We start from the raw sequence: 20497 nt of genomic DNA on the forward strand, positions 1-20497 counted from the left end.
GTAGGAGCCGTATCGCTCCGGGATCTTCAAGTGTGCTGACTACCGCATCTGGGTTATGATACCCCACTGCTTCGACGCATCTCCACCCCAAGAGCTGTCATCAGTAGATCTGCCTACAAAAGCCGGCGTTCACGGTCTCGAAGGACACACTGGCAGCAGGACAGCACCGCATGAACAGCTGGCCTAAAAGAACACCTTTTCCTGTTATTACAGTAGGAGCCATATCGCTCCGGGATCTTCAAGTATGCTGACTACCGCATCAAGGTTAAGAAACCATACTGCTTCGATGCATCTCCACCCCAAGAGCTGTGATCAGTAGATCTGCCTACAAAATCCAGCGTGCACGTTGTCGAAGGACACACTGGCAGCAGGACAGCACCGCATGAACAGCTGGCCTAAAAAAACACCTATTTCTGTTATTACAGTAGGAGCCATATCGCTCAGGGATCTTCAAGTGTGCTGACTTCCGCATCTGGGTTGTGATACCGCACTGATTCGACGCACCTCGACCCCAAGATCTGTTCAGTGGATCTGCCTATAAAACCAGCGTGCACGGTGTCGAAGGACACACTGGCATCCGGAGAGCACCGCATGAACAGCTGGCCTAAAAGAACACCTATTCCTGTAATTACAGTAGGAGCCATATCGCTCCAGGATCTTCAAGTGTTTCATTCCCATATCTGGGTTATGATACCACACTGATTCGACTCATCTTGACCCCATGATCTGTTTATAAAAGCCAGCGTGCACTGTCTCGAAGGACACACTTGCAGCAAGGCAGCACCACATGATCAGCTGGCCTAAAATATATCCTGTTATTACATAGGAGCAATATCGCTCCGGGATCTTCAAGACTGCAGGACTACCGCCTCTGGGTTATGATAAAACACTGCTTCGACGCATCTCCACTCCAAGGGCCGTCATCAGTAGATCTGCCTACAAAAGCCAGCATGCACGGTTTCGAAGGTCCCACTGGCAGCAGGGCAGCACCGCATACGCAGCTGGCCTAAAAGAAAAGTGTACTCCTGTTATTAGAGTAGGAGCCGTATCGCTCTGGGATCTTAGTGTGCTGACTACTGCATTTGAGTTATGACACCACACTGCTTCGACGCATCTCCACCCCAAAAGCTGTCATCAGCAGATCTGCATACAAAAGCCAGCGTGCACGGTCTCGAAGGACCCACTGGCAGCAGGGCAGCTCCGAATAAGCGGCGGGCCTAAAAAAAAATCTACTCCTGTTATTACAGTAGGAGCCGTATCGCTCCGGGATCTTCAAGTGTGCTGACTACCGCATCTGGGTTATGATACAACACTTATTCGACGCATCTTCACCCCAAGAGCTGTCATCAGTGTATCTGCCTCCAAAAGCCAGCGTGTATGGTCTCGAAGGACACACTGGCAGCAGGACAGCACCGCATGAACAGCTGGCCTAAAAGAACACCTATTCCTGTTATTACAGTAGGAACCATATCGCTCCGGGATCTTCAAGTGTGCTGACTACCGCATCTGGGTTATGATACCACACTGATTCCACGCATCTCGACCCCAAGATCTGTTCAGTGGATCTGCCTATAAAAGCCAGCGTGCACGGTCTCGAAGGACCCACTGGCAGCAGGGCAGCTCCGCATAAGCAGCGGGCCTAAAAGAAAATCTACTCCTGTTATTACAGTAGGAGCCGTATCGCTCCGGCATCTTCAAGGGTGCTGGCTACCGCATCTGGGTTATGATACCAAAATGCTTCGACGCATCTCCACCCCAAGAGCTGTTATCAGTAGATCTGCCTCCAAAAGCGAGCGTGCACGGTGTCGAAAGACACACTGGCAGCAGGACAGCACCGCATGAACAGCTGGCCTAAAAGAACACTTATTCCTGTTATTACTGTAACAGCCATATCGCTCCGGGATCTTCAAGTGTGCTGACTACCGCATCTGGGTTATGATACCACACTGATTCCACGCATCTCGACCCCAAGATCTGTTCAGTGGATCTGCCTATAAAAGCCAGCGTGCACGGTCTCGAAGGACCCACTGGCAGCAGGGCAGCTCCGCATAAGCAGCGGGCCTAAAAGAAAATCTACTCCTGTTATTACAGTAGGAGCCGAATCGCTCCGGCATCTTCAAGGGTGATGGCTACCGCATCTGGGTTATGATACCAAAATGCTTCGACGCATCTCCACCCCAAGAGCTGTTATCAGTAGATCTGCCTACAAAAGCGAGCGTGCACGGTGTCGAAGGACACTTTGGCAGCAGGACAGCACCGCGTGAACAGCTGGCCTAAAAGAACACCTTCCTGTTATTACAGTAGGAGCCATATCGCTCCGGGATCTTCAAGTTTGCTGACCACCGCATCTGGGTTACGATACCACACTGATTCGACTCATCTCGACCCCAAGATCTGTTCAGTGGATCTGCCTATAAAACCCAGCGTGCACGGTCTCGAAGGACACACTTGCAGCAAGGCAGCACCGCATCATCAGCTGACCTAAAAGATATCCTGTTATTACATAGGAGCCATATCGCTCCGGTATCTTCAAGTGTGCTGTCTACGGCATCGGAGTTATGAGACCGCACTGCTTCGGCGCATCTCCACCCCAAGATCTGTTCCGTTGATCTGCCTATAAAAGCCAGCATGCACGCTCTCGAAGGACACGCTGGGAGCAGGGCAGCTCCGCATAAGCAGCTAGCCTAAAAGAAAATCTACTCCTGTTATTAGAATAGGTGCCGCATGGTTCTGGGATATTAAAGTGTGCTGACTACCGCATTTGAGTTATGTCACCTCGCTGCTTCGACGCATCTCCACCCCAAGAGCTGTCATCAGCAGATCTGCATACAAAAGCCAGCGTGCACGGTCTCGAAGGACCCACTGGCAGCAGGGGAGCTCCACATAAGCAGCGGGCCTCACAGAAAAGCTACACCTGTTATTACAGTAGGAGCCGTATCGCTCCGGGATCTTCAAGTGTGCTGACTACCGCATCTGGGTTATGATACCCCACTGCTTCGACGCATCTCCACCCCAAGAGCTGTCATCAGTAGATCTGCCTACAAAAGCCGGCGTTCACGGTCTCGAAGGACACACTGGCAGCAGGACAGCACCGCATGAACAGCTGGCCTAAAAGAACACCTTTTCCTGTTATTACAGTAGGAGCCATATCGCTCCGGGATCTTCAAGTATGCTGACTACCGCATCAAGGTTAAGAAACCATACTGCTTCGATGCATCTCCACCCCAAGAGCTGTGATCAGTTGATCTGCCTACAAAATCCAGCGTGCACGTTGTCGAAGGACACACTGGCAGCAGGACAGCACCGCATGAACAGCTGGCCTAAAAAAACACCTATTTCTGTTATTACAGTAGGAGCCATATCGCTCAGGGATCTTCAAGTGTGCTGACTTCCGCATCTGAGTTGTGATACCGCACTGATTCGACGCACCTCGACCCCAAGATCTGTTCAGTGGATCTGCCTATAAAACCAGCGTGCACGGTGTCGAAGGACACACTGGCATCCGGAGAGCACCGCATGAACAGCTGGCCTAAAAGAACACCTATTCCTGTAATTACAGTAGGAGCCATATCGCTCCAGGATCTTCAAGTGTTTCATTCCCATATCTGGGTTATGATACCACACTGATTCGACTCATCTTGACCCCATGATCTGTTTATAAAAGCCAGCGTGCACTGTCTCGAAGGACACACTTGCAGCAAGGCAGCACCACATGATCAGCTGGCCTAAAATATATCCTGTTATTACATAGGAGCAATATCGCTCCGGGATCTTCAAGACTGCAGGACTACCGCCTCTGGGTTATGATAAAACACTGCTTCGACGCATCTCCACTCCAAGGGCCGTCATCAGTAGATCTGCCTACAAAAGCCAGCATGCACGGTTTCGAAGGTCCCACTGGCAGCAGGGCAGCACCATATACGCAGCTGGCCTAAAAGAAAAGTGTACTCCTGTTATTAGAGTAGGAGCCGTATCGCTCTGGGATCTTAGTGTGCTGACTACTGCATTTGAGTTATGACACCACACTGCTTCGACGCATCTCCACCCCAAAAGCTGTCATCAGCAGATCTGCATACAAAAGCCAGCGTGCACGGTCTCGAAGGACCCACTGGCAGCAGGGCAGCTCCGAATAAGCGGCGGGCCTAAAAAAAAATCTACTCCTGTTATTACAGTAGGAGCCGTATCGCTCCGGGATCTTCAAGTGTGCTGACTACCGCATCTGGGTTATGATACAACACTTATTCGACGCATCGTCACCCCAAGAGCTGTCATCAGTGTATCTGCCTCCAAAAGCCAGCGTGTATGGTCTCGAAGGACACACTGGCAGCAGGACAGCACCGCATGAACAGCTGGCCTAAAAGAACACCTATTCCTGTTATTACAGTAGGAACCATATCGTTCCGGGATCTTCAAGTGTGCTGACTACCGCATCTGGGTTATGATACCACACTGATTCCACGCATCTCGACCCCAAGATCTGTTCAGTGGATCTGCCTATAAAAGCCAGCGTGCACGGTCTCGAAGGACCCACTGGCAGCAGGGCAGCTCCGCATAAGCAGCGGGCCTAAAAGAAAATTTACTCCTGTTATTACAGTAGGAGCCGTATCGCTCCGGCATCTTCAAGGGTGCTGGCTACCGCATCTGGGTTATGATACCAAAATGCTTCGACGCATCTCCACCCCAAGAGCTGTTATCAGTAGATCTGCCTACAAAAGCGAGCGTGCACGGTGTCGAAGGACACACTGGCAGCAGGACAGCACCGCATGAACAGCTGGCCTAAAAGAACACCTATTCCTGTTATTACAGTAGGAGCCATATCGCTCCGGGATCTTCAAGTTTGCTGACTACCGCATCTGGGTTACGATACCACACTGATTCGACTCATCTCCACCCCAAGATCTGTTCAGTGGATCTGCCTATAAACCCCAGCGTGCACGGTCTCGAAGGACACACTTGCAGCAAGGCAGCACCGCATCATCAGCTGACCTAAAAGATATCCTGTTATTACATAGGAGCCATATCGCTCCGGTATCTTCAAGAATGCTGACTACGGCATCGGAGTTATGAGACCGGACTGCTTCGGCGCATCTGCACCCAAGATCTGTTCCGTTGATCTGCCTATAAAAGCCAGCATGCACGCTCTCGAAGGACACGCTGGGAGCAGGGCAGCTCCGCATAAGCAGCTAGCCTAAAAGAAAATCTACTCCTGTTATTAGAATAGGAGCCGCATCGTTCTGGGATATTAAAGTGTGCTGACTACCGCATTTGACTTATGTCACCTCGCTGCTTCGACGCATCTCCACCCCAAGAGCTGTCATCAGCAGATCTGCATACAAAAGCCAGCGTGCACGGTCTCGAAGGACCCACTGGCAGCAGGGCAGCTCCGCATAAGCAGCTAGCCTAAAAGAAAATCTACTCCTGTTATTAGAATAGGAGCCGCATCGTTCTGGGATCTTCAAGTGTGCTGACTACCGCATCTGGGTTATGATACCCCACTGCTTCGACGCATCTCCACCCCAAGAGCTGTCATCAGTAGATCTGCCTACAAAAGCCTGCGTGCACGGCCTCGAAGGACCCACTGGCAGGACAGCACCGCATACGCAGCTAGCTTAAGAGAAAATGTACTGTTATCACAATAGGTGCTGTATCGCTAAGGGATCTTCAAGTGTCCTCACCACCGCATCTTATGATACCACACTGCTTCGACGCATCTCCACTCCAAGAGCTGTCATCAGCAGATCTGCATATAAAAGTCAGCGTGCACGGTCTCGAAGGACCCACTGGCAGCAGGGCAGCTCCGCATAAGCAGTGGGCCTAAAAGAAAATCTACTCCTGTGATTACAGTAGGAGCCGTATCGCTCCGGCATCTTCAAGGGTGCTGGCTACCGCATCTGGGTTATGATGCCAAAATGCTTCGACGCATCTCCACCCCAAGAGCTGTTATCAGTAGATCTGCCTCCAAAAGCGAGCGTGCACGGTGTCGAAAGACACACTGGCAGCAGGACAGCACCGCATGAACAGCTGGCCTAAAAGAACACTTATTCCTGTTATTACTGTAACAGCCATATCGCTCCGGGATCTTCAAGTGTGCTGACTACCGCATCTGGGTTATGATACCACACTGATTCCACGCATCTCGACCCCAAGATCTGTTCAGTGGATCTGCCTATAAAAGCCAGCGTGCACGGTCTCGAAGGACCCACTGGCAGCAGGGCGCTCCGCATAAGCAGCGGGCCTAAAAGAAAATCTACTCCTGTTATTACAGTAGGAGCCGTATCGCTCCGGCATCTTCAAGGGTGATGGCTACCGCATCTGGGTTATGATACCAAAATGCTTCGACGCATCTCCACCCCAAGAGCTGTTATCAGTAGATCTGCCTACAAAAGCGAGCGTGCACGGTGTCGAAGGACACTTTGGCAGCAGGCCAGCGCCGCGTGAACAGCTGGCCTAAAAGAACACCTTCCTGTTATTACAGTAGGAGCCATATCGCTCCGGGATCTTCAAGTTTGCTGACCACCGCATCTGGGTTACGATGCCACACTGATTCGACTCATCTCGACCCCAAGATATGTTCATTGGATCTGCCTATAAAACCCAGCGTGCACGGTCTCGAAGGACACACTTGCAGCAAGGCAGCACCGCATCATCAGCTGACCTAAAAGATATCCTGTTATTACATAGGAGCCATATCGCTCCGGTATCTTCAAGTGTGCTGTCTACGGCATCGGAGTTATGAGACCGCACTGCTTCGGCGCATCTCCACCCCAAGATCTGTTCCGTTGATCTGCCTATAAAAGCCAGCATGCACGCTCTCGAAGGACACGCTGGGAGCAGGGCAGCTCCGCATAAGCAGCTAGCCTAAAAGAAAATCTACTCCTGTTATTAGAATAGGTGCCGCATGGTTCTGGGATATTAAAGTGTGCTGACTACCGCATTTGAGTTATGTCACCTCGCTGCTTCGACGCATCTCCACCCCAAGAGCTGTCATCAGCAGATCTGCATACAAAAGCCAGCGTGCACGGTCTCGAAGGACCCACTGGCAGCAGGAAAGCTCCACATAAGCAGCGGGCCTCACAGAAAAGCTACACCTGTTATTACAGTAGGAGCCGTATCGCTCCGGGATCTTCAAGTGTGCTGACTACCGCATCTGGGTTATGATACCCCACTGCTTCGACGCATCTCCACCCCAAGAGCTGTCATCAGTAGATCTGCCTACAAAAGCCAGCGTTAACGGTCTCGAAGCACACACTGGCAGCAGGACAGCACCGCATGAACAGCTGGCCTAAAAGAACACCTTTTCCTGTTATTACAGCAGGAGCCATATCGCTCCGGGATCTTCAAGTATGCTGACTACCGCATCAAGGTTAAGAAACCATACTGCTTCGATGCATCTCCACCCCAAGAGCTGTGATCAGTAGATCTGCCTACAAAAGCCAGCGTGCACGTTGTCGAAGGACACACTGGCAGCAGGACAGCACCGCATGAACAGCTGGCCTAAAAAAACACCTATTTCTGTTATTACAGTAGGAGCCATATCGCTCAGGGATCTTCAAGTGTGCTGACTTCCGCATCTGGGTTGTGATACCGCACTGATTCGACGCACCTCGACCCCAAGATCTGTTCAGTGGATCTGCCTATAAAACCAGCGTGCACGGTGTCGAAGGACACACTGGCATCCGGAGAGCACCGCATGAACAGCTGGCCTAAAAGAACACCTATTCCTGTAATTACAGTAGGAGCCATATCGCTCCAGGATCTTCAAGTGTTTCATTCCCATATCTGGGTTATGATACCACACTGATTCGACTCATCTTGACCCCATGATCTGTTTATAAAAGCCAGCGTGCACTGTCTCGAAGGACACACTTGCAGCAAGGCAGCACCACATGATCAGCTGGCCTAAAATATATCCTGTTATTACATAGGAGCAATATCGCTCCGGGATCTTCAAGACTGCAGGACTACCGCCTCTGGGTTATGATAAAACACTGCTTCGACGCATCTCCACTCCAAGGGCCGTCATCAGTAGATCTGCCTACAAAAGCCAGCATGCACGGTTTCGAAGGTCCCACTGGCAGCAGGGCAGCACCGCATACGCAGCTGGCCTAAAAGAAAAGTGTACTCCTGTTATTAGAGTAGGAGCCGTATCGCTCTGGGATCTTAGTGTGCTGACTACTGCATTTGAGTTATGACACCACACTGCTTCGACGCATCTCCACCCCAAAAGCTGTCATCAGCAGATCTGCATACAAAAGCCAGCGTGCACGGTCTCGAAGGACCCACTGGCAGCAGGGCAGCTCCGAATAAGCGGCGGGCCTAAAAAAAAATCTACTCCTGTTATTACAGTAGGAGCCGTATCGCTCCGGGATCTTCAAGTGTGCTGACTACCGCATCTGGGTTATGATACAACACTTATTCGACGCATCTTCACCCCAAGAGCTGTCATCAGTGTATCTGCCTCCAAAAGCCAGCGTGTATGGTCTCGAAGGACACACTGGCAGCAGGACAGCACCGCATGAACAGCTGGCCTAAAAGAACACCTATTCCTGTTATTACAGTAGGAACCATATCGCTCCGGGATCTTCAAGTGTGCTGACTACCGCATCTGGGTTATGATACCACACTGATTCCACGCATCTCGACCCCAAGATCTGTTCAGTGGATCTGCCTATAAAAGCCAGCGTGCACGGTCTCGAAGGACCCACTGGCAGCAGGGCAGCTCCGCATAAGCAGCGGGCCTAAAAGAAAATTTACTCCTGTTATTACAGTAGGAGCCGTATCGCTCCGGCATCTTCAAGGGTGCTGGCTACCGCATCTGGGTTATGATACCAAAATGCTTCGACGCATCTCCACCCCAAGAGCTGTTATCAGTAGATCTGCCTACAAAAGCGAGCGTGCACGGTGTCGAAGGACACTTTGGCAGCAGGACAGCACCGCATGAACAGCTGGCCTAAAAGAACACCTTCCTGTTATTACAGTAGGAGCCATATCGCTCCGGGATCTTCAAGTTTGCTGACAACCGCATCTGGGTTACGATACCACACTGATTCGACTCATCTCGACCCCAAGATCTGTTCAGTGGATCTGCCTATAAAACCCAGCGTGCACGGTCTCGAAGGACACACTTGCAGCAAGGCAGCACCGCATTATCAGCTGACCTAAAAGATATCCTGTTATTACAGTAGGAACCATATCGTTCCGGGATCTTCAAGTGTGCTGACTACCGCATCTGGGTTATGATACCACACTGATTCCACGCATCTCGACCCCAAGATCTGTTCAGTGGATCTGCCTATAAAAGCCAGCGTGCACGGTCTCGAAGGACCCACTGGCAGCAGGGCAGCTCCGCATAAGCAGCGGGCCTAAAAGAAAATTTACTCCTGTTATTACAGTAGGAGCCGTATCGCTCCGGCATCTTCAAGGGTGCTGGCTACCGCATCTGGGTTATGATACCAAAATGCTTCGACGCATCTCCACCCCAAGAGCTGTTATCAGTAGATCTGCCTACAAAAGCGAGCGTGCACGGTGTCGAAGGACACACTGGCAGCAGGACAGCACCGCATGAACAGCTGGCCTAAAAGAACACCTATTCCTGTTATTACAGTAGGAGCCATATCGCTCCGGGATCTTCAAGTTTGCTGACTACCGCATCTGGGTTACGATACCACACTGATTCGACTCATCTCCACCCCAAGATCTGTTCAGTGGATCTGCCTATAAACCCCAGCGTGCACGGTCTCGAAGGACACACTTGCAGCAAGGCAGCACCGCATCATCAGCTGACCTAAAAGATATCCTGTTATTACATAGGAGCCATATCGCTCCGGTATCTTCAAGAATGCTGACTACGGCATCGGAGTTATGAGACCGGACTGCTTCGGCGCATCTGCACCCAAGATCTGTTCCGTTGATCTGCCTATAAAAGCCAGCATGCACGCTCTCGAAGGACACGCTGGGAGCAGGGCAGCTCCGCATAAGCAGCTAGCCTAAAAGAAAATCTACTCCTGTTATTAGAATAGGAGCCGCATCGTTCTGGGATATTAAAGTGTGCTGACTACCGCATTTGAGTTATGTCACCTCGCTGCTTCGACGCATCTCCACCCCAAGAGCTGTCATCAGCAGATCTGCATACAAAAGCCAGCGTGCACGGTCTCGAAGGACCCACTGGCAGCAGGGCAGCTCCGCATAAGCAGCTAGCCTAAAAGAAAATCTACTCCTGTTATTAGAATAGGAGCCGCATCGTTCTGGGATCTTCAAGTGTGCTGACTACCGCATCTGGGTTATGATACCCCACTGCTTCGACGCATCTCCACCCCAAGAGCTGTCATCAGTAGATCTGCCTACAAAAGCCAGCATGCACGGTTTCGAAGGTCCCACTGGCAGCAGGGCAGCACCGCATACGCAGCTGGCCTAAAAGAAAAGTGTACTCCTGTTATTAGAGTAGGAGCCGTATCGCTCTGGGATCTTAGTGTGCTGACTACTGCATTTGAGTTATGACACCACACTGCTTCGACGCATCTCCACCCCAAAAGCTGTCATCAGCAGATCTGCATACAAAAGCCAGCGTGCACGGTCTCGAAGGACCCACTGGCAGCAGGGCAGCTCCGAATAAGCGGCGGGCCTAAAAAAAAATCTACTCCTGTTATTACAGTAGGAGCCGTATCGCTCCGGGATCTTCAAGTGTGCTGACTACCGCATCTGGGTTATGATACAACACTTATTCGACGCATCTTCACCCCAAGAGCTGTCATCAGTGTATCTGCCTCCAAAAGCCAGCGTGTATGGTCTCGAAGGACACACTGGCAGCAGGACAGCACCGCATGAACAGCTGGCCTAAAAGAACACCTATTCCTGTTATTACAGTAGGAACCATATCGCTCCGGGATCTTCAAGTGTGCTGACTACCGCATCTGGGTTATGATACCACACTGATTCCACGCATCTCGACCCCAAGATCTGTTCAGTGGATCTGCCTATAAAAGCCAGCGTGCACGGTCTCGAAGGACCCACTGGCAGCAGGGCAGCTCCGCATAAGCAGCGGGCCTAAAAGAAAATTTACTCCTGTTATTACAGTAGGAGCCGTATCGCTCCGGCATCTTCAAGGGTGCTGGCTACCGCATCTGGGTTATGATACCAAAATGCTTCGACGCATCTCCACCCCAAGAGCTGTTATCAGTAGATCTGCCTACAAAAGCGAGCGTGCACGGTGTCGAAGGACACTTTGGCAGCAGGACAGCACCGCATGAACAGCTGGCCTAAAAGAACACCTTCCTGTTATTACAGTAGGAGCCATATCGCTCCGGGATCTTCAAGTTTGCTGACAACCGCATCTGGGTTACGATACCACACTGATTCGACTCATCTCGACCCCAAGATCTGTTCAGTGGATCTGCCTATAAAACCCAGCGTGCACGGTCTCGAAGGACACACTTGCAGCAAGGCAGCACCGCATTATCAGCTGACCTAAAAGATATCCTGTTATTACATAGGAGCCATATCGCTCCGGTATCTTCAAGTGTGCTGTCTACGGCATCGGAGTTATGAGACCGCACTGCTTCGGCGCATCTCCACCCCAAGATCTGTTCCGTTGATCTGCCTATAAAAGCCAGCATGCACGCTCTCGAAGGACACGCTGGGAGCAGGGCAGCTCCGCATAAGCAGCTAGCCTAAAAGAAAATCTACTCCTGTTATTAGAATAGGTGCCGCATGGTTCTGGGATATTAAAGTGTGCTGACTACCGCATTTGAGTTATGTCACCTCGCTGCTTCGACGCATCTCCACCCCAAGAGCTGTCATCAGCAGATCTGCATACAAAAGCCAGCGTGCACGGTCTCGAAGGACCCACTGGCAGCAGGGGAGCTCCACATAAGCAGCGGGCCTCAAAGAAAAGCTACACCTGTTATTACAGTAGGAGCCGTATCGCTCCGGGATCTTCAAGTGTGCTGACTACCGCATCTGGGTTATGATACCCCACTGCTTCGACGCATCAACACCACAAGAGCTGTCATCAGTAGATCTGCCTACAAAAGCCAGCGTTCACGGTCTCGAAGGACACACTGGCAGCAGGACAGCACCGCATGAACAGCTGGCCTAAAAGAACACCTATTCCTGTAATTACAGTAGGAGCCATATCGCTCCGGGATCTTCAAGTGTCTGACTACTGCATCTGGGTTATGATACCACACTGATTCGACTCATCTTGACCCCAAGATCTGTTCAGTGGATCTGCCTATAAAAGCCAGCGTGCACTGTCTCGAAGGACACACTTGCAGCAAGGCAGCACCACATGATCAGCTGGCCTAAAAGATATCCTGTTATTACATAGGAGCAATATCGCTCCGGGATCTTCAAGACTGCAGGACTACCGCCTCTGGGTAATGATAAAACACTGCTTCGACGCATCTCCACCCCAAGAGCTGTAATCAGTAGATCTGCCTACAAAAGCCAGCGTGCACGGTCACGAAGAACCCACTGGCAACAGGGAAGCACGGCATATGCAGCTGGCCTAAAAAATATCATCTCCTGTTATTACAGTAGAAGCCGTATCGCTCCGGGATCTTCAAGTGTGCTGACTACTGCATCGGGGTTATGAGACCACACTGATTCGACTCATCTTGACCCCAAGATCTGTTCAGTGGATCTGCCTATAAAAGCCAGCGTGCACTGTCTCGAAGGACACACTTGCAGCAAGGCAGCACCGCATGATCAGCTGGCCTAAAATATATTATGTTATTACATAGGAGCCATATCGCTCCAGGATCTTCAAGAGTCAGGACTACCGCATCTGGGTTATGATAACACACTGCTTCGACGCATCTCAACTCAAGAGCTGTCAACAGTAGATCTGCCTACAAAAGCCAGCGTGCACGGTCACGAAGAACCCACTGCCAACAGGGCAGCACGGGATACGCAGCTGGCCTAAAAGAAAATCAACTCCTGTTATTACAGTAGGAGCCGTATCGCTCCGGGATCTTCAAGTGTGCTGACTACGGCATCGGGGTTATGAGACCGCACAGCTTCGGCGCATCTCCACCCCAAGATCTGTTTCGTGGATCTGCCTATAAAAGCCAGCATGCGCGGTATCGAAGGACACACTGGCAGCAGGGAAGCTCCGCATAAGCAGCTGGCCTAAAAGAAAATCTACTCCTGTTATTACAGTAGGAGCCGTATCGCTCCAGGATCTTGTAATCGTGCGGCAGAACATGGGCCGGGGCAAAAAAGATGCCAGAAATGCAAGAAGTGTGAGCCACGGCTTCGGGAGATAAAGATTCTGGGCAGGAGTGGAGATACGAAGGCGAGGGAACTTCTGGAAGCATTCCACATTAGGAAGAGGGGAGTAGATTGCGTGAGAGATACCTCGGTTCGCCTTTTCAGGAATGAGATATCATTTCTTGAACGGTTTTGTTGATGCCAGTTGTGTAGGTGTTGTTTGCGCATGCCTTGAATTTTCCATATATTTGCTGGCTTTGCAGTGAATAAAATCAGATGAAGTTAGCGCATGTCCTGTGTCAGTCTTTCTTGTGTACGTCTAATTGCAGCGCTATTACCATTTCTGTCTCAAATCTTCAAGTGTGCTGACTACCGCATCTGGGTTATGATACCACACGGTTTCGACTCATCTCCACCCAAAGAGCTGTCATCAGTGGTTCTGCCTACAAAAGCCAGCGTGCAATATCTCGAAGGACCCACTGGCAGCAGGACAGCACCGCATACGCAGCTTGCTTAAGAGAAAATCTACTGTTATTACAGCAGGTGCTATATCGCTAAGGGATCTTCAAGTGTGCTGACTACCTCATCTATGGTATGATACCACACTGCTTCGACGCATCTCCACTCCAAGAGCCGTCATCAAGAGATCTGCCTACAAAAGCCACCGTGCACGGTCTCGAAGGACACACCGGCAGCAGGGGAGCCCCGCATGCGCAGCTGGCCTAAAAGAAAATCTACTCCTGTTATTACAGTAGGAGCCGTATCGCTCCGGGATCTTCAAGTGTGCTGACTACCGCATCTGTCTTATGATACCACACTGCTTCGACGCATCACCACCCCAAGAGCTGTCATCAGTAGATCTGCCTACAAAAGCTAGCGTGCACGGTCTCGAAGGACCCACTGGCAGCAGTGCAGCACCGCGTACGCAGCTGGCCTAAAAGAAAATCTACTCCTGTTATTACAGTAGGAGCCGTATCGCTCCGGGATCTTCAAGTGTGCTGACTACCGCATCTGGGTTATGATACAACACTGATTCGACGCATCTTCACCCCAAGAGTTGTCATCAGTGGCTCTGCCTCCAAAAGCCAGCGTGCATGGCCTCGAAGGACACACTGGCAGCAGGACAGCACCGCATGAACAGCTGGCCTAAAAGAACACCTATTCCTGTTATTACAGTAGGAGCCATATTGCTCCGGGATCTTCAAGTGTGCTGACTACCGCATCTGGGTTATGATACCACATTGATTCGACTCATCTTGACCTCAAGATCTGTTCAGTGGATCTGCCTATAAAAGCCAGCGTGCACTGTCTCGAAGGACACACTTGCAGCAAGGCAGCACCGCATGATCAGCTGGCCTTAAAGATATCCTGTTATTACATAGGAGCCAAATCGCTTCGGGATCTTCAAGACTGCAGGACTACCGCATCTGGGTTATGATAACACACTGCTTCGGCGCATCTCCACCCCAAGAGCTGTCATCTTTAGATCTGCCTACAAAAGCCAGCGTGCGCGGTCACGAAGAACCCACTGGCAACAGGGCAGCACGGTATATGCAGCTGAACTAAACAAAAACATCTCCTGTTATGACAGTAGGAGCCGTATCGCTCCGGGATCTTCATGTGTGCTGACTACGGCATCAGGGTTATGAGACCGCACTGCTTCGGCGCATCTCCACCCCAAGATCTGTTCCGTGGATCTGCCTACAAAAGCCAGCATGCACGCTCTCGAAGGACACACTGGCAGCAGGGCTGCTCCGCATAAGCAGCTGTCCTAAAAGAAAATCCCCTCCTGTTATTACAGTAGGAGCCATATCGCTCCAGGGTCTTCAAGTGTGCTGACTACCGCAACTGGGTTATGATACCACACTGTCTCGACGCATCTCCACCCCAAGAGCTGTCATCAGCAGATCTGCCTAAAAAACCAGCGTGCACGGTCTCGAAGGACCCACTGGCAGCAGGGCAGCTCCGCATAAGCAGCAGGCCTAAAAGAAAATCTACTCCTGTTATTACAGTAGGAGCCGTATCGCTCCGGCATCTTCAAGGGTGCTGGCTACCGCATCTGGGTTATGATACCAAAATGCTTCGACGCGTCTCCACCCCAAGAGCTGTTATCAGTAGATCTGCCTACAAAAGCGAGCGTGCACGGTGTCGAAGGACACACTGGCAGCAGGACAGCACCGCATGAACAGCTGGCCTAAAAGAACACCTATTCCTGTTATTACAGTAGGAGCCATATCGCTCCGGGATCTTCAAGGGTGCTGACTACCGCATCTGGGTTATGATACCACACTGATTCCACGCATCTCGACCCCAAGATCTGTTCAGTATATCTGCCGGTAAAAGCCAGCGTGCATGGTCTCGAAGGACCCACTGGTAGCAGGGCAGCTCCGCATAAGCAGCGGGCCTAAAAGAAAATCTACTCCTGTTATTACAGTAGGAGCCGTATCGCTCCGGCATCTTCAAGGGTGCTGGCTACCGCATCTGGGTTATGATACCAAAATGCTTCGACGCATCTCCACCCCAAGTGCTGTTATCAGTAGATCTGCCTACAAAAGCGAGCGTGCACGGTGTCGAAGGACCATCGACACACCGACATTTCAAGCCGATCACGCACCTGAGGCAATCTTTTGTGAAGATAAGTGGGCGGCATCACGTGCAAGCTGGTCGACGTCATCAGACAGCTGGAGCTTAAATAGCCTGGCACCACCACGGTTCCTCAGTGGGCACGTCAGCTGGCCTTCGGTCAACACCGTCTCAAATTCGTTCATGTTTTTCATACAGATTTGCTTCCTCGGCTTGGCGGCGAAGGTCAGCGCAGATCAAGACACGGCATGCTTCACCATCGACACACCGACATTTCAAGCCGATCACGCACCTGAGGCAATCTTTTGTGAAGATAAGTGGGCGGCATCACGTGCAAGCTGGTCGACGTCATCAGACAGCTGGAGCTTAAATAGCTTGCCACCACCACGGTTCCTCTGTGGGCACGTCAGCTGGCCTTCGGTCAACACCGTCTCAAATCCGTTCATGTTTTTCATACAGGTCAGTAAATCTTCCTGTACCTTTAAGTCTATCAATCCTTACTTGTTCCAGCTGACGTGCCCCGAGTGTATATGCACAATGTGTGCCGTTGCCTCCGACGTCGTTTTTTCAGTGCTTATGCTTTGTGGTGATGTCGAGCCGAACCCGGGCCCGTCAACTGAGCAACTACTGGGCGAACTTTTAGAGGGACAGAAACAAATAAAAAACAGGCTAGACGACATTGAATCGCGCCTTAAAATTTATGAAGACTCGGTTTCAGCTATTTCCGAAGTATGTTCAGTAGCTCGGAGCTTAGAGAAGAAGGTTCAGGGCTTATAACTCAAGATTACCGATTTGGAGGACCGCAGTAGGCGTAATAATCTTCTGGTGTTCGGTGTAAAGGAAAAGGAAAATGAGACGCATGAAGATCTCGAGGAATCGGTCCTCAAGGATGTCTTCACAAAAATTCTAGGTGCACGCGTCAGTTCGGTCGAACGAATACATAGAATTGGTCGGAAACAACCCGACAAAGTACGACCGGTAATCATAAAGTTCTACGACCACCGTGAGAAAATGAATATCCTAAATAATTGCTTTAAGCTAAAGAACGGAAGTGTGTCTGTCTCGGAGGATTTTTCCACAGCCACAAGAATGAAAAGAAAGCAACTGTGGGACAGTGCCGCTTCTAACAAAAAGAATGGTCAAAAAGTCAAGCTCATATACGACAAGCTTAAGATAGACAACGACTTGTTCGAATGGGACGAGGAACGAAAGATCCGAGTTCCAGTTAGCCGGAAAGATAAACAGAGTACATGAACCGTAGCCCCCAAGGATAGGTCGTTTGTGTGTATTCAGCTAAATACGCGAAGCATCGTTAATAAATCAGTTGACCTAGAAAGTATCGTGCTCACACACAGGCCACATATCGTAGGCCTAACAGAAACCTGGCTGCACACTTATATCGAGAGCGCTGAAATAGTACCCGTAGGCTACCGAATGGTTCGCAAAGATAGGAACTCTCGGGGCGGTGGCGTAGCAATTATTTTCCGAGAGTCATTGCATGTAATCAGTCTTCCCGACATACCCGATATCGAATGCATACTGCTAAAGGTTTCTTTAACCGAATTTACCTTGATTGTAGGTACATTCTACCGGCCGCCAGATAGCAACAGCACATTTTTTGAAGCACTGAATGAATTCCTATGCTCTAGTAACATTGCTACTTGCAACACAGTACTTGCTGGAGATTTTAATATGCCTTCCATCAATGGGACAGTGAATTTCCTGAACCACTATCTGTCATTTCTGAGCCATTTGTAGATTTAATCTTTTTTCACAACTTTACTCAACTAGTTAAAGAACCCACCCGCATACAAAAAGACGCTAAATCAATTTTAGATCTTTTCCTCGTGAGCAGCAGCCTGCTTTGCCGAAATCCGGTTACGCATGTCTACGATGGCATATCTGACCATAAGATGGTATCGCTGAATATCGCATGCGCTCCTGCTGCTAAGAAAACCAAAGACATACGCGTAGTCCCGCAATTCGCACGTGCCAACGACGTTGCTATCTTAGATTTGTTGGACAGTTCGCTCTCAGATTTTGTTGCTTTAAGTGAATCTACCGATTGCTCTGTTGATGCTTTGTGGTGTTTTTTCAAGAGTCTTGTTATGAAGTGCGTGAATGATTTTGTGCCGGCTTTGACGAAACGAGTACAAAATACTAGTCCTTGGATGACTAAAGAAGTTATTCGGCTAGAGCGAAAAACAAAAAAGTTAAGAAAGCAAACCCGGCTTTCTCCTTCAGCGGCCAACAAAAATAAGCTCTGTGGGCTACGTACGCAGGTAAAGGAATGCATAAAAAGGAACAAGGACTACTATTTCAACGTCACCATGAAGAGCTTTCTGCTAACAGCGCCAGAAAAGTTCTATCGGCATTTGTCTCCTAAAAAGAAAATAACATACAAATTGTGTACAAATGGCTAAACAATAAAGTCACAACCGCAAGTGGCATCTGTTTTTAATCAATTTTTCTGTTCAGTATTCACAAACGATGATGGTAAGAAACCACATCCCGACTTAGTGTTACATTGTCTGCCAATTAATAATGTTATTGTTTCTGAACAGGGCCTTCTGTCGTTACTGCTGAATATTGACAACAAAAAGTCACCAGGTGCTGATGGTATACCCAATGCTTTCCTTGTTAGGTATGCCGAGTGGTGCAGTAAATATTTATGTATTATGTTCAATCTTTCTTTGACTAAAGCAGAAATCCCCTTTGATTGGAAATGCAGTAAAATCGTGCCGATACCCAAAGCAGATAATTCATTATTACTTTCGTCTTATAGGCCAATATCATTATTGTGTACATGTTCGAAGGTTCTTGAGCACATTATTTTTAATCATATCTCGACATTTGTTGAACATAATAATCTAATCGACAGCAGGCAACATGGGTTCCGAAAAGGACTCTCCACAGTAACAGCACTCCTGGAGCTAACTCACGATTTCGCAACAGCCATTGACATTCAAAGCCAAATCGACATTATATTTCTTGATTTTGAAAAGGCTTTTGATCGCGTCTCTCAGCCTAAACTTCTTTCAAAACTAGAACCGCTGCGGAAAAACAATTCTCTTCTTGCATGGATCGAAGCTTACCTATGTGGCCGATCCCAATGCGTCATAATAGATCACGTGAGCTCTGCTCTTGCGCCTGTCAAGTCCGGTATACCGCAGGGATCTGTTCTCGGGCCCTTATTCTTTTTAATATTTATTAACGACATAGTTCATAACCTACCCGTTAAAATCAAGCTATACGCCGATGACTGCATAATCTATCACGAAATTCACAACTCCAGCGATCAGGCTCTACTTAATAGTGCCTTAGTAAGGATTGCAACCTGGTGCTCAGACTGGCAGATGTCAATAAACACAAAAAAATCTGTTCCGATGACTGTAACACGCAAAAGGCAGCCATTAAATTTCTCATATTCCATAGGCAGCAGCACTCTCGCAGTGGTAAACAACTGTGAATACCTAGGCATGATCATAACATCGGATCCAAGGTGGAATGAACATATATCGGATATTGTGAAGAGGGCCATGCGGAAATTAGGTTATTTAAGAAGAACTCTGCGACAATGTACAAACGAAGTTGAACTAATAGCATATAAAACCTTAGTTCGACCAGTTGTAGAGTATGGATCAATTTTTTGGGACCCGCACACTCGTGGCAACATAGACAAGCTCGAATCTGTACAAAAGAAAGCAGCTAGGTTTATATACCGATCATATAGCTGGCGTACTTCCGCGAGTACTCTAGTAAAAAAGGCAGGTTTAGACAATTTACAAAAACGGCGTCAGTATGATCGATTAAAATACATGCACTTGCTGTTTCATGATAAACTAGGTATGCGGAAACACGATTACATAGAGCCTGTACACCGACGAACCACCCGATCGCATCATAGCAAAAAACTTAAAGATTATTCCTGCCACACTCAAACCTTCGCTAACTCTTTTTTTCCGAAAACTGTCCGTGAGTGGAACCGGCTTCCGGCCAGCATTGTAGAATGCCCTACAACTGAATCATTTATGAATGCTGTCAGAATGCGGTCAGATAGTAATTGATGATTACGGAGTGTTCTTGAGATTTTTTGGGGGGTTTCTGCACGCAACTTTCCTTCATCTATTTTTGCTTGTGAGTGCATCTCATTTGTTGAAGGCAGCGTGTTGTGCCTTGATTCGATTTGCGCATGTCACTTATGTTTTTTTTATTCTCCCGCTCCTGCTTACAGCCTCACCTAGAGGCTAGCAGTAATGTGTAAATAAATAAATAAATAAATAAATAAATAAATAAATAAATAAATAAATAAATAAATAGACACACTGGCAGCAGGACAGCACCGCATGAACAGCTGGCCTAAAAGAACACCTATTCCTGTTATTACAGTAGGAGCCATATCGCTCCGGGATCTTCAAGTTTGCTGACTACCGCATCTGGATTACGATACCACACTGATTCGACTCATCTCGACCCCAAGATCTGTTCAGTGGATCTGCCTATAAAACCCAGCGTGCACGGTCTCGAAGGACACACTTGCAGCAAGGCAGCACCGCATCATCAGCTGACCTAAAAGATATCCTGTTATTACATAGGAGCCATATCGCTCCGGTATCTTCAAGTGTGCTGACTATGGCATCGGAGTTATGAGACCGCACTGCTTCGGCGCATCTCCACCCATTTCATTTTCATTTCATTTTGCATT

Source organism: Amblyomma americanum, chromosome 6 (assembly GCF_052857255.1).
Source record: "Amblyomma americanum isolate KBUSLIRL-KWMA chromosome 6, ASM5285725v1, whole genome shotgun sequence".
In the NCBI taxonomy this organism is placed as follows: domain Eukaryota; kingdom Metazoa; phylum Arthropoda; class Arachnida; order Ixodida; family Ixodidae; genus Amblyomma; species Amblyomma americanum.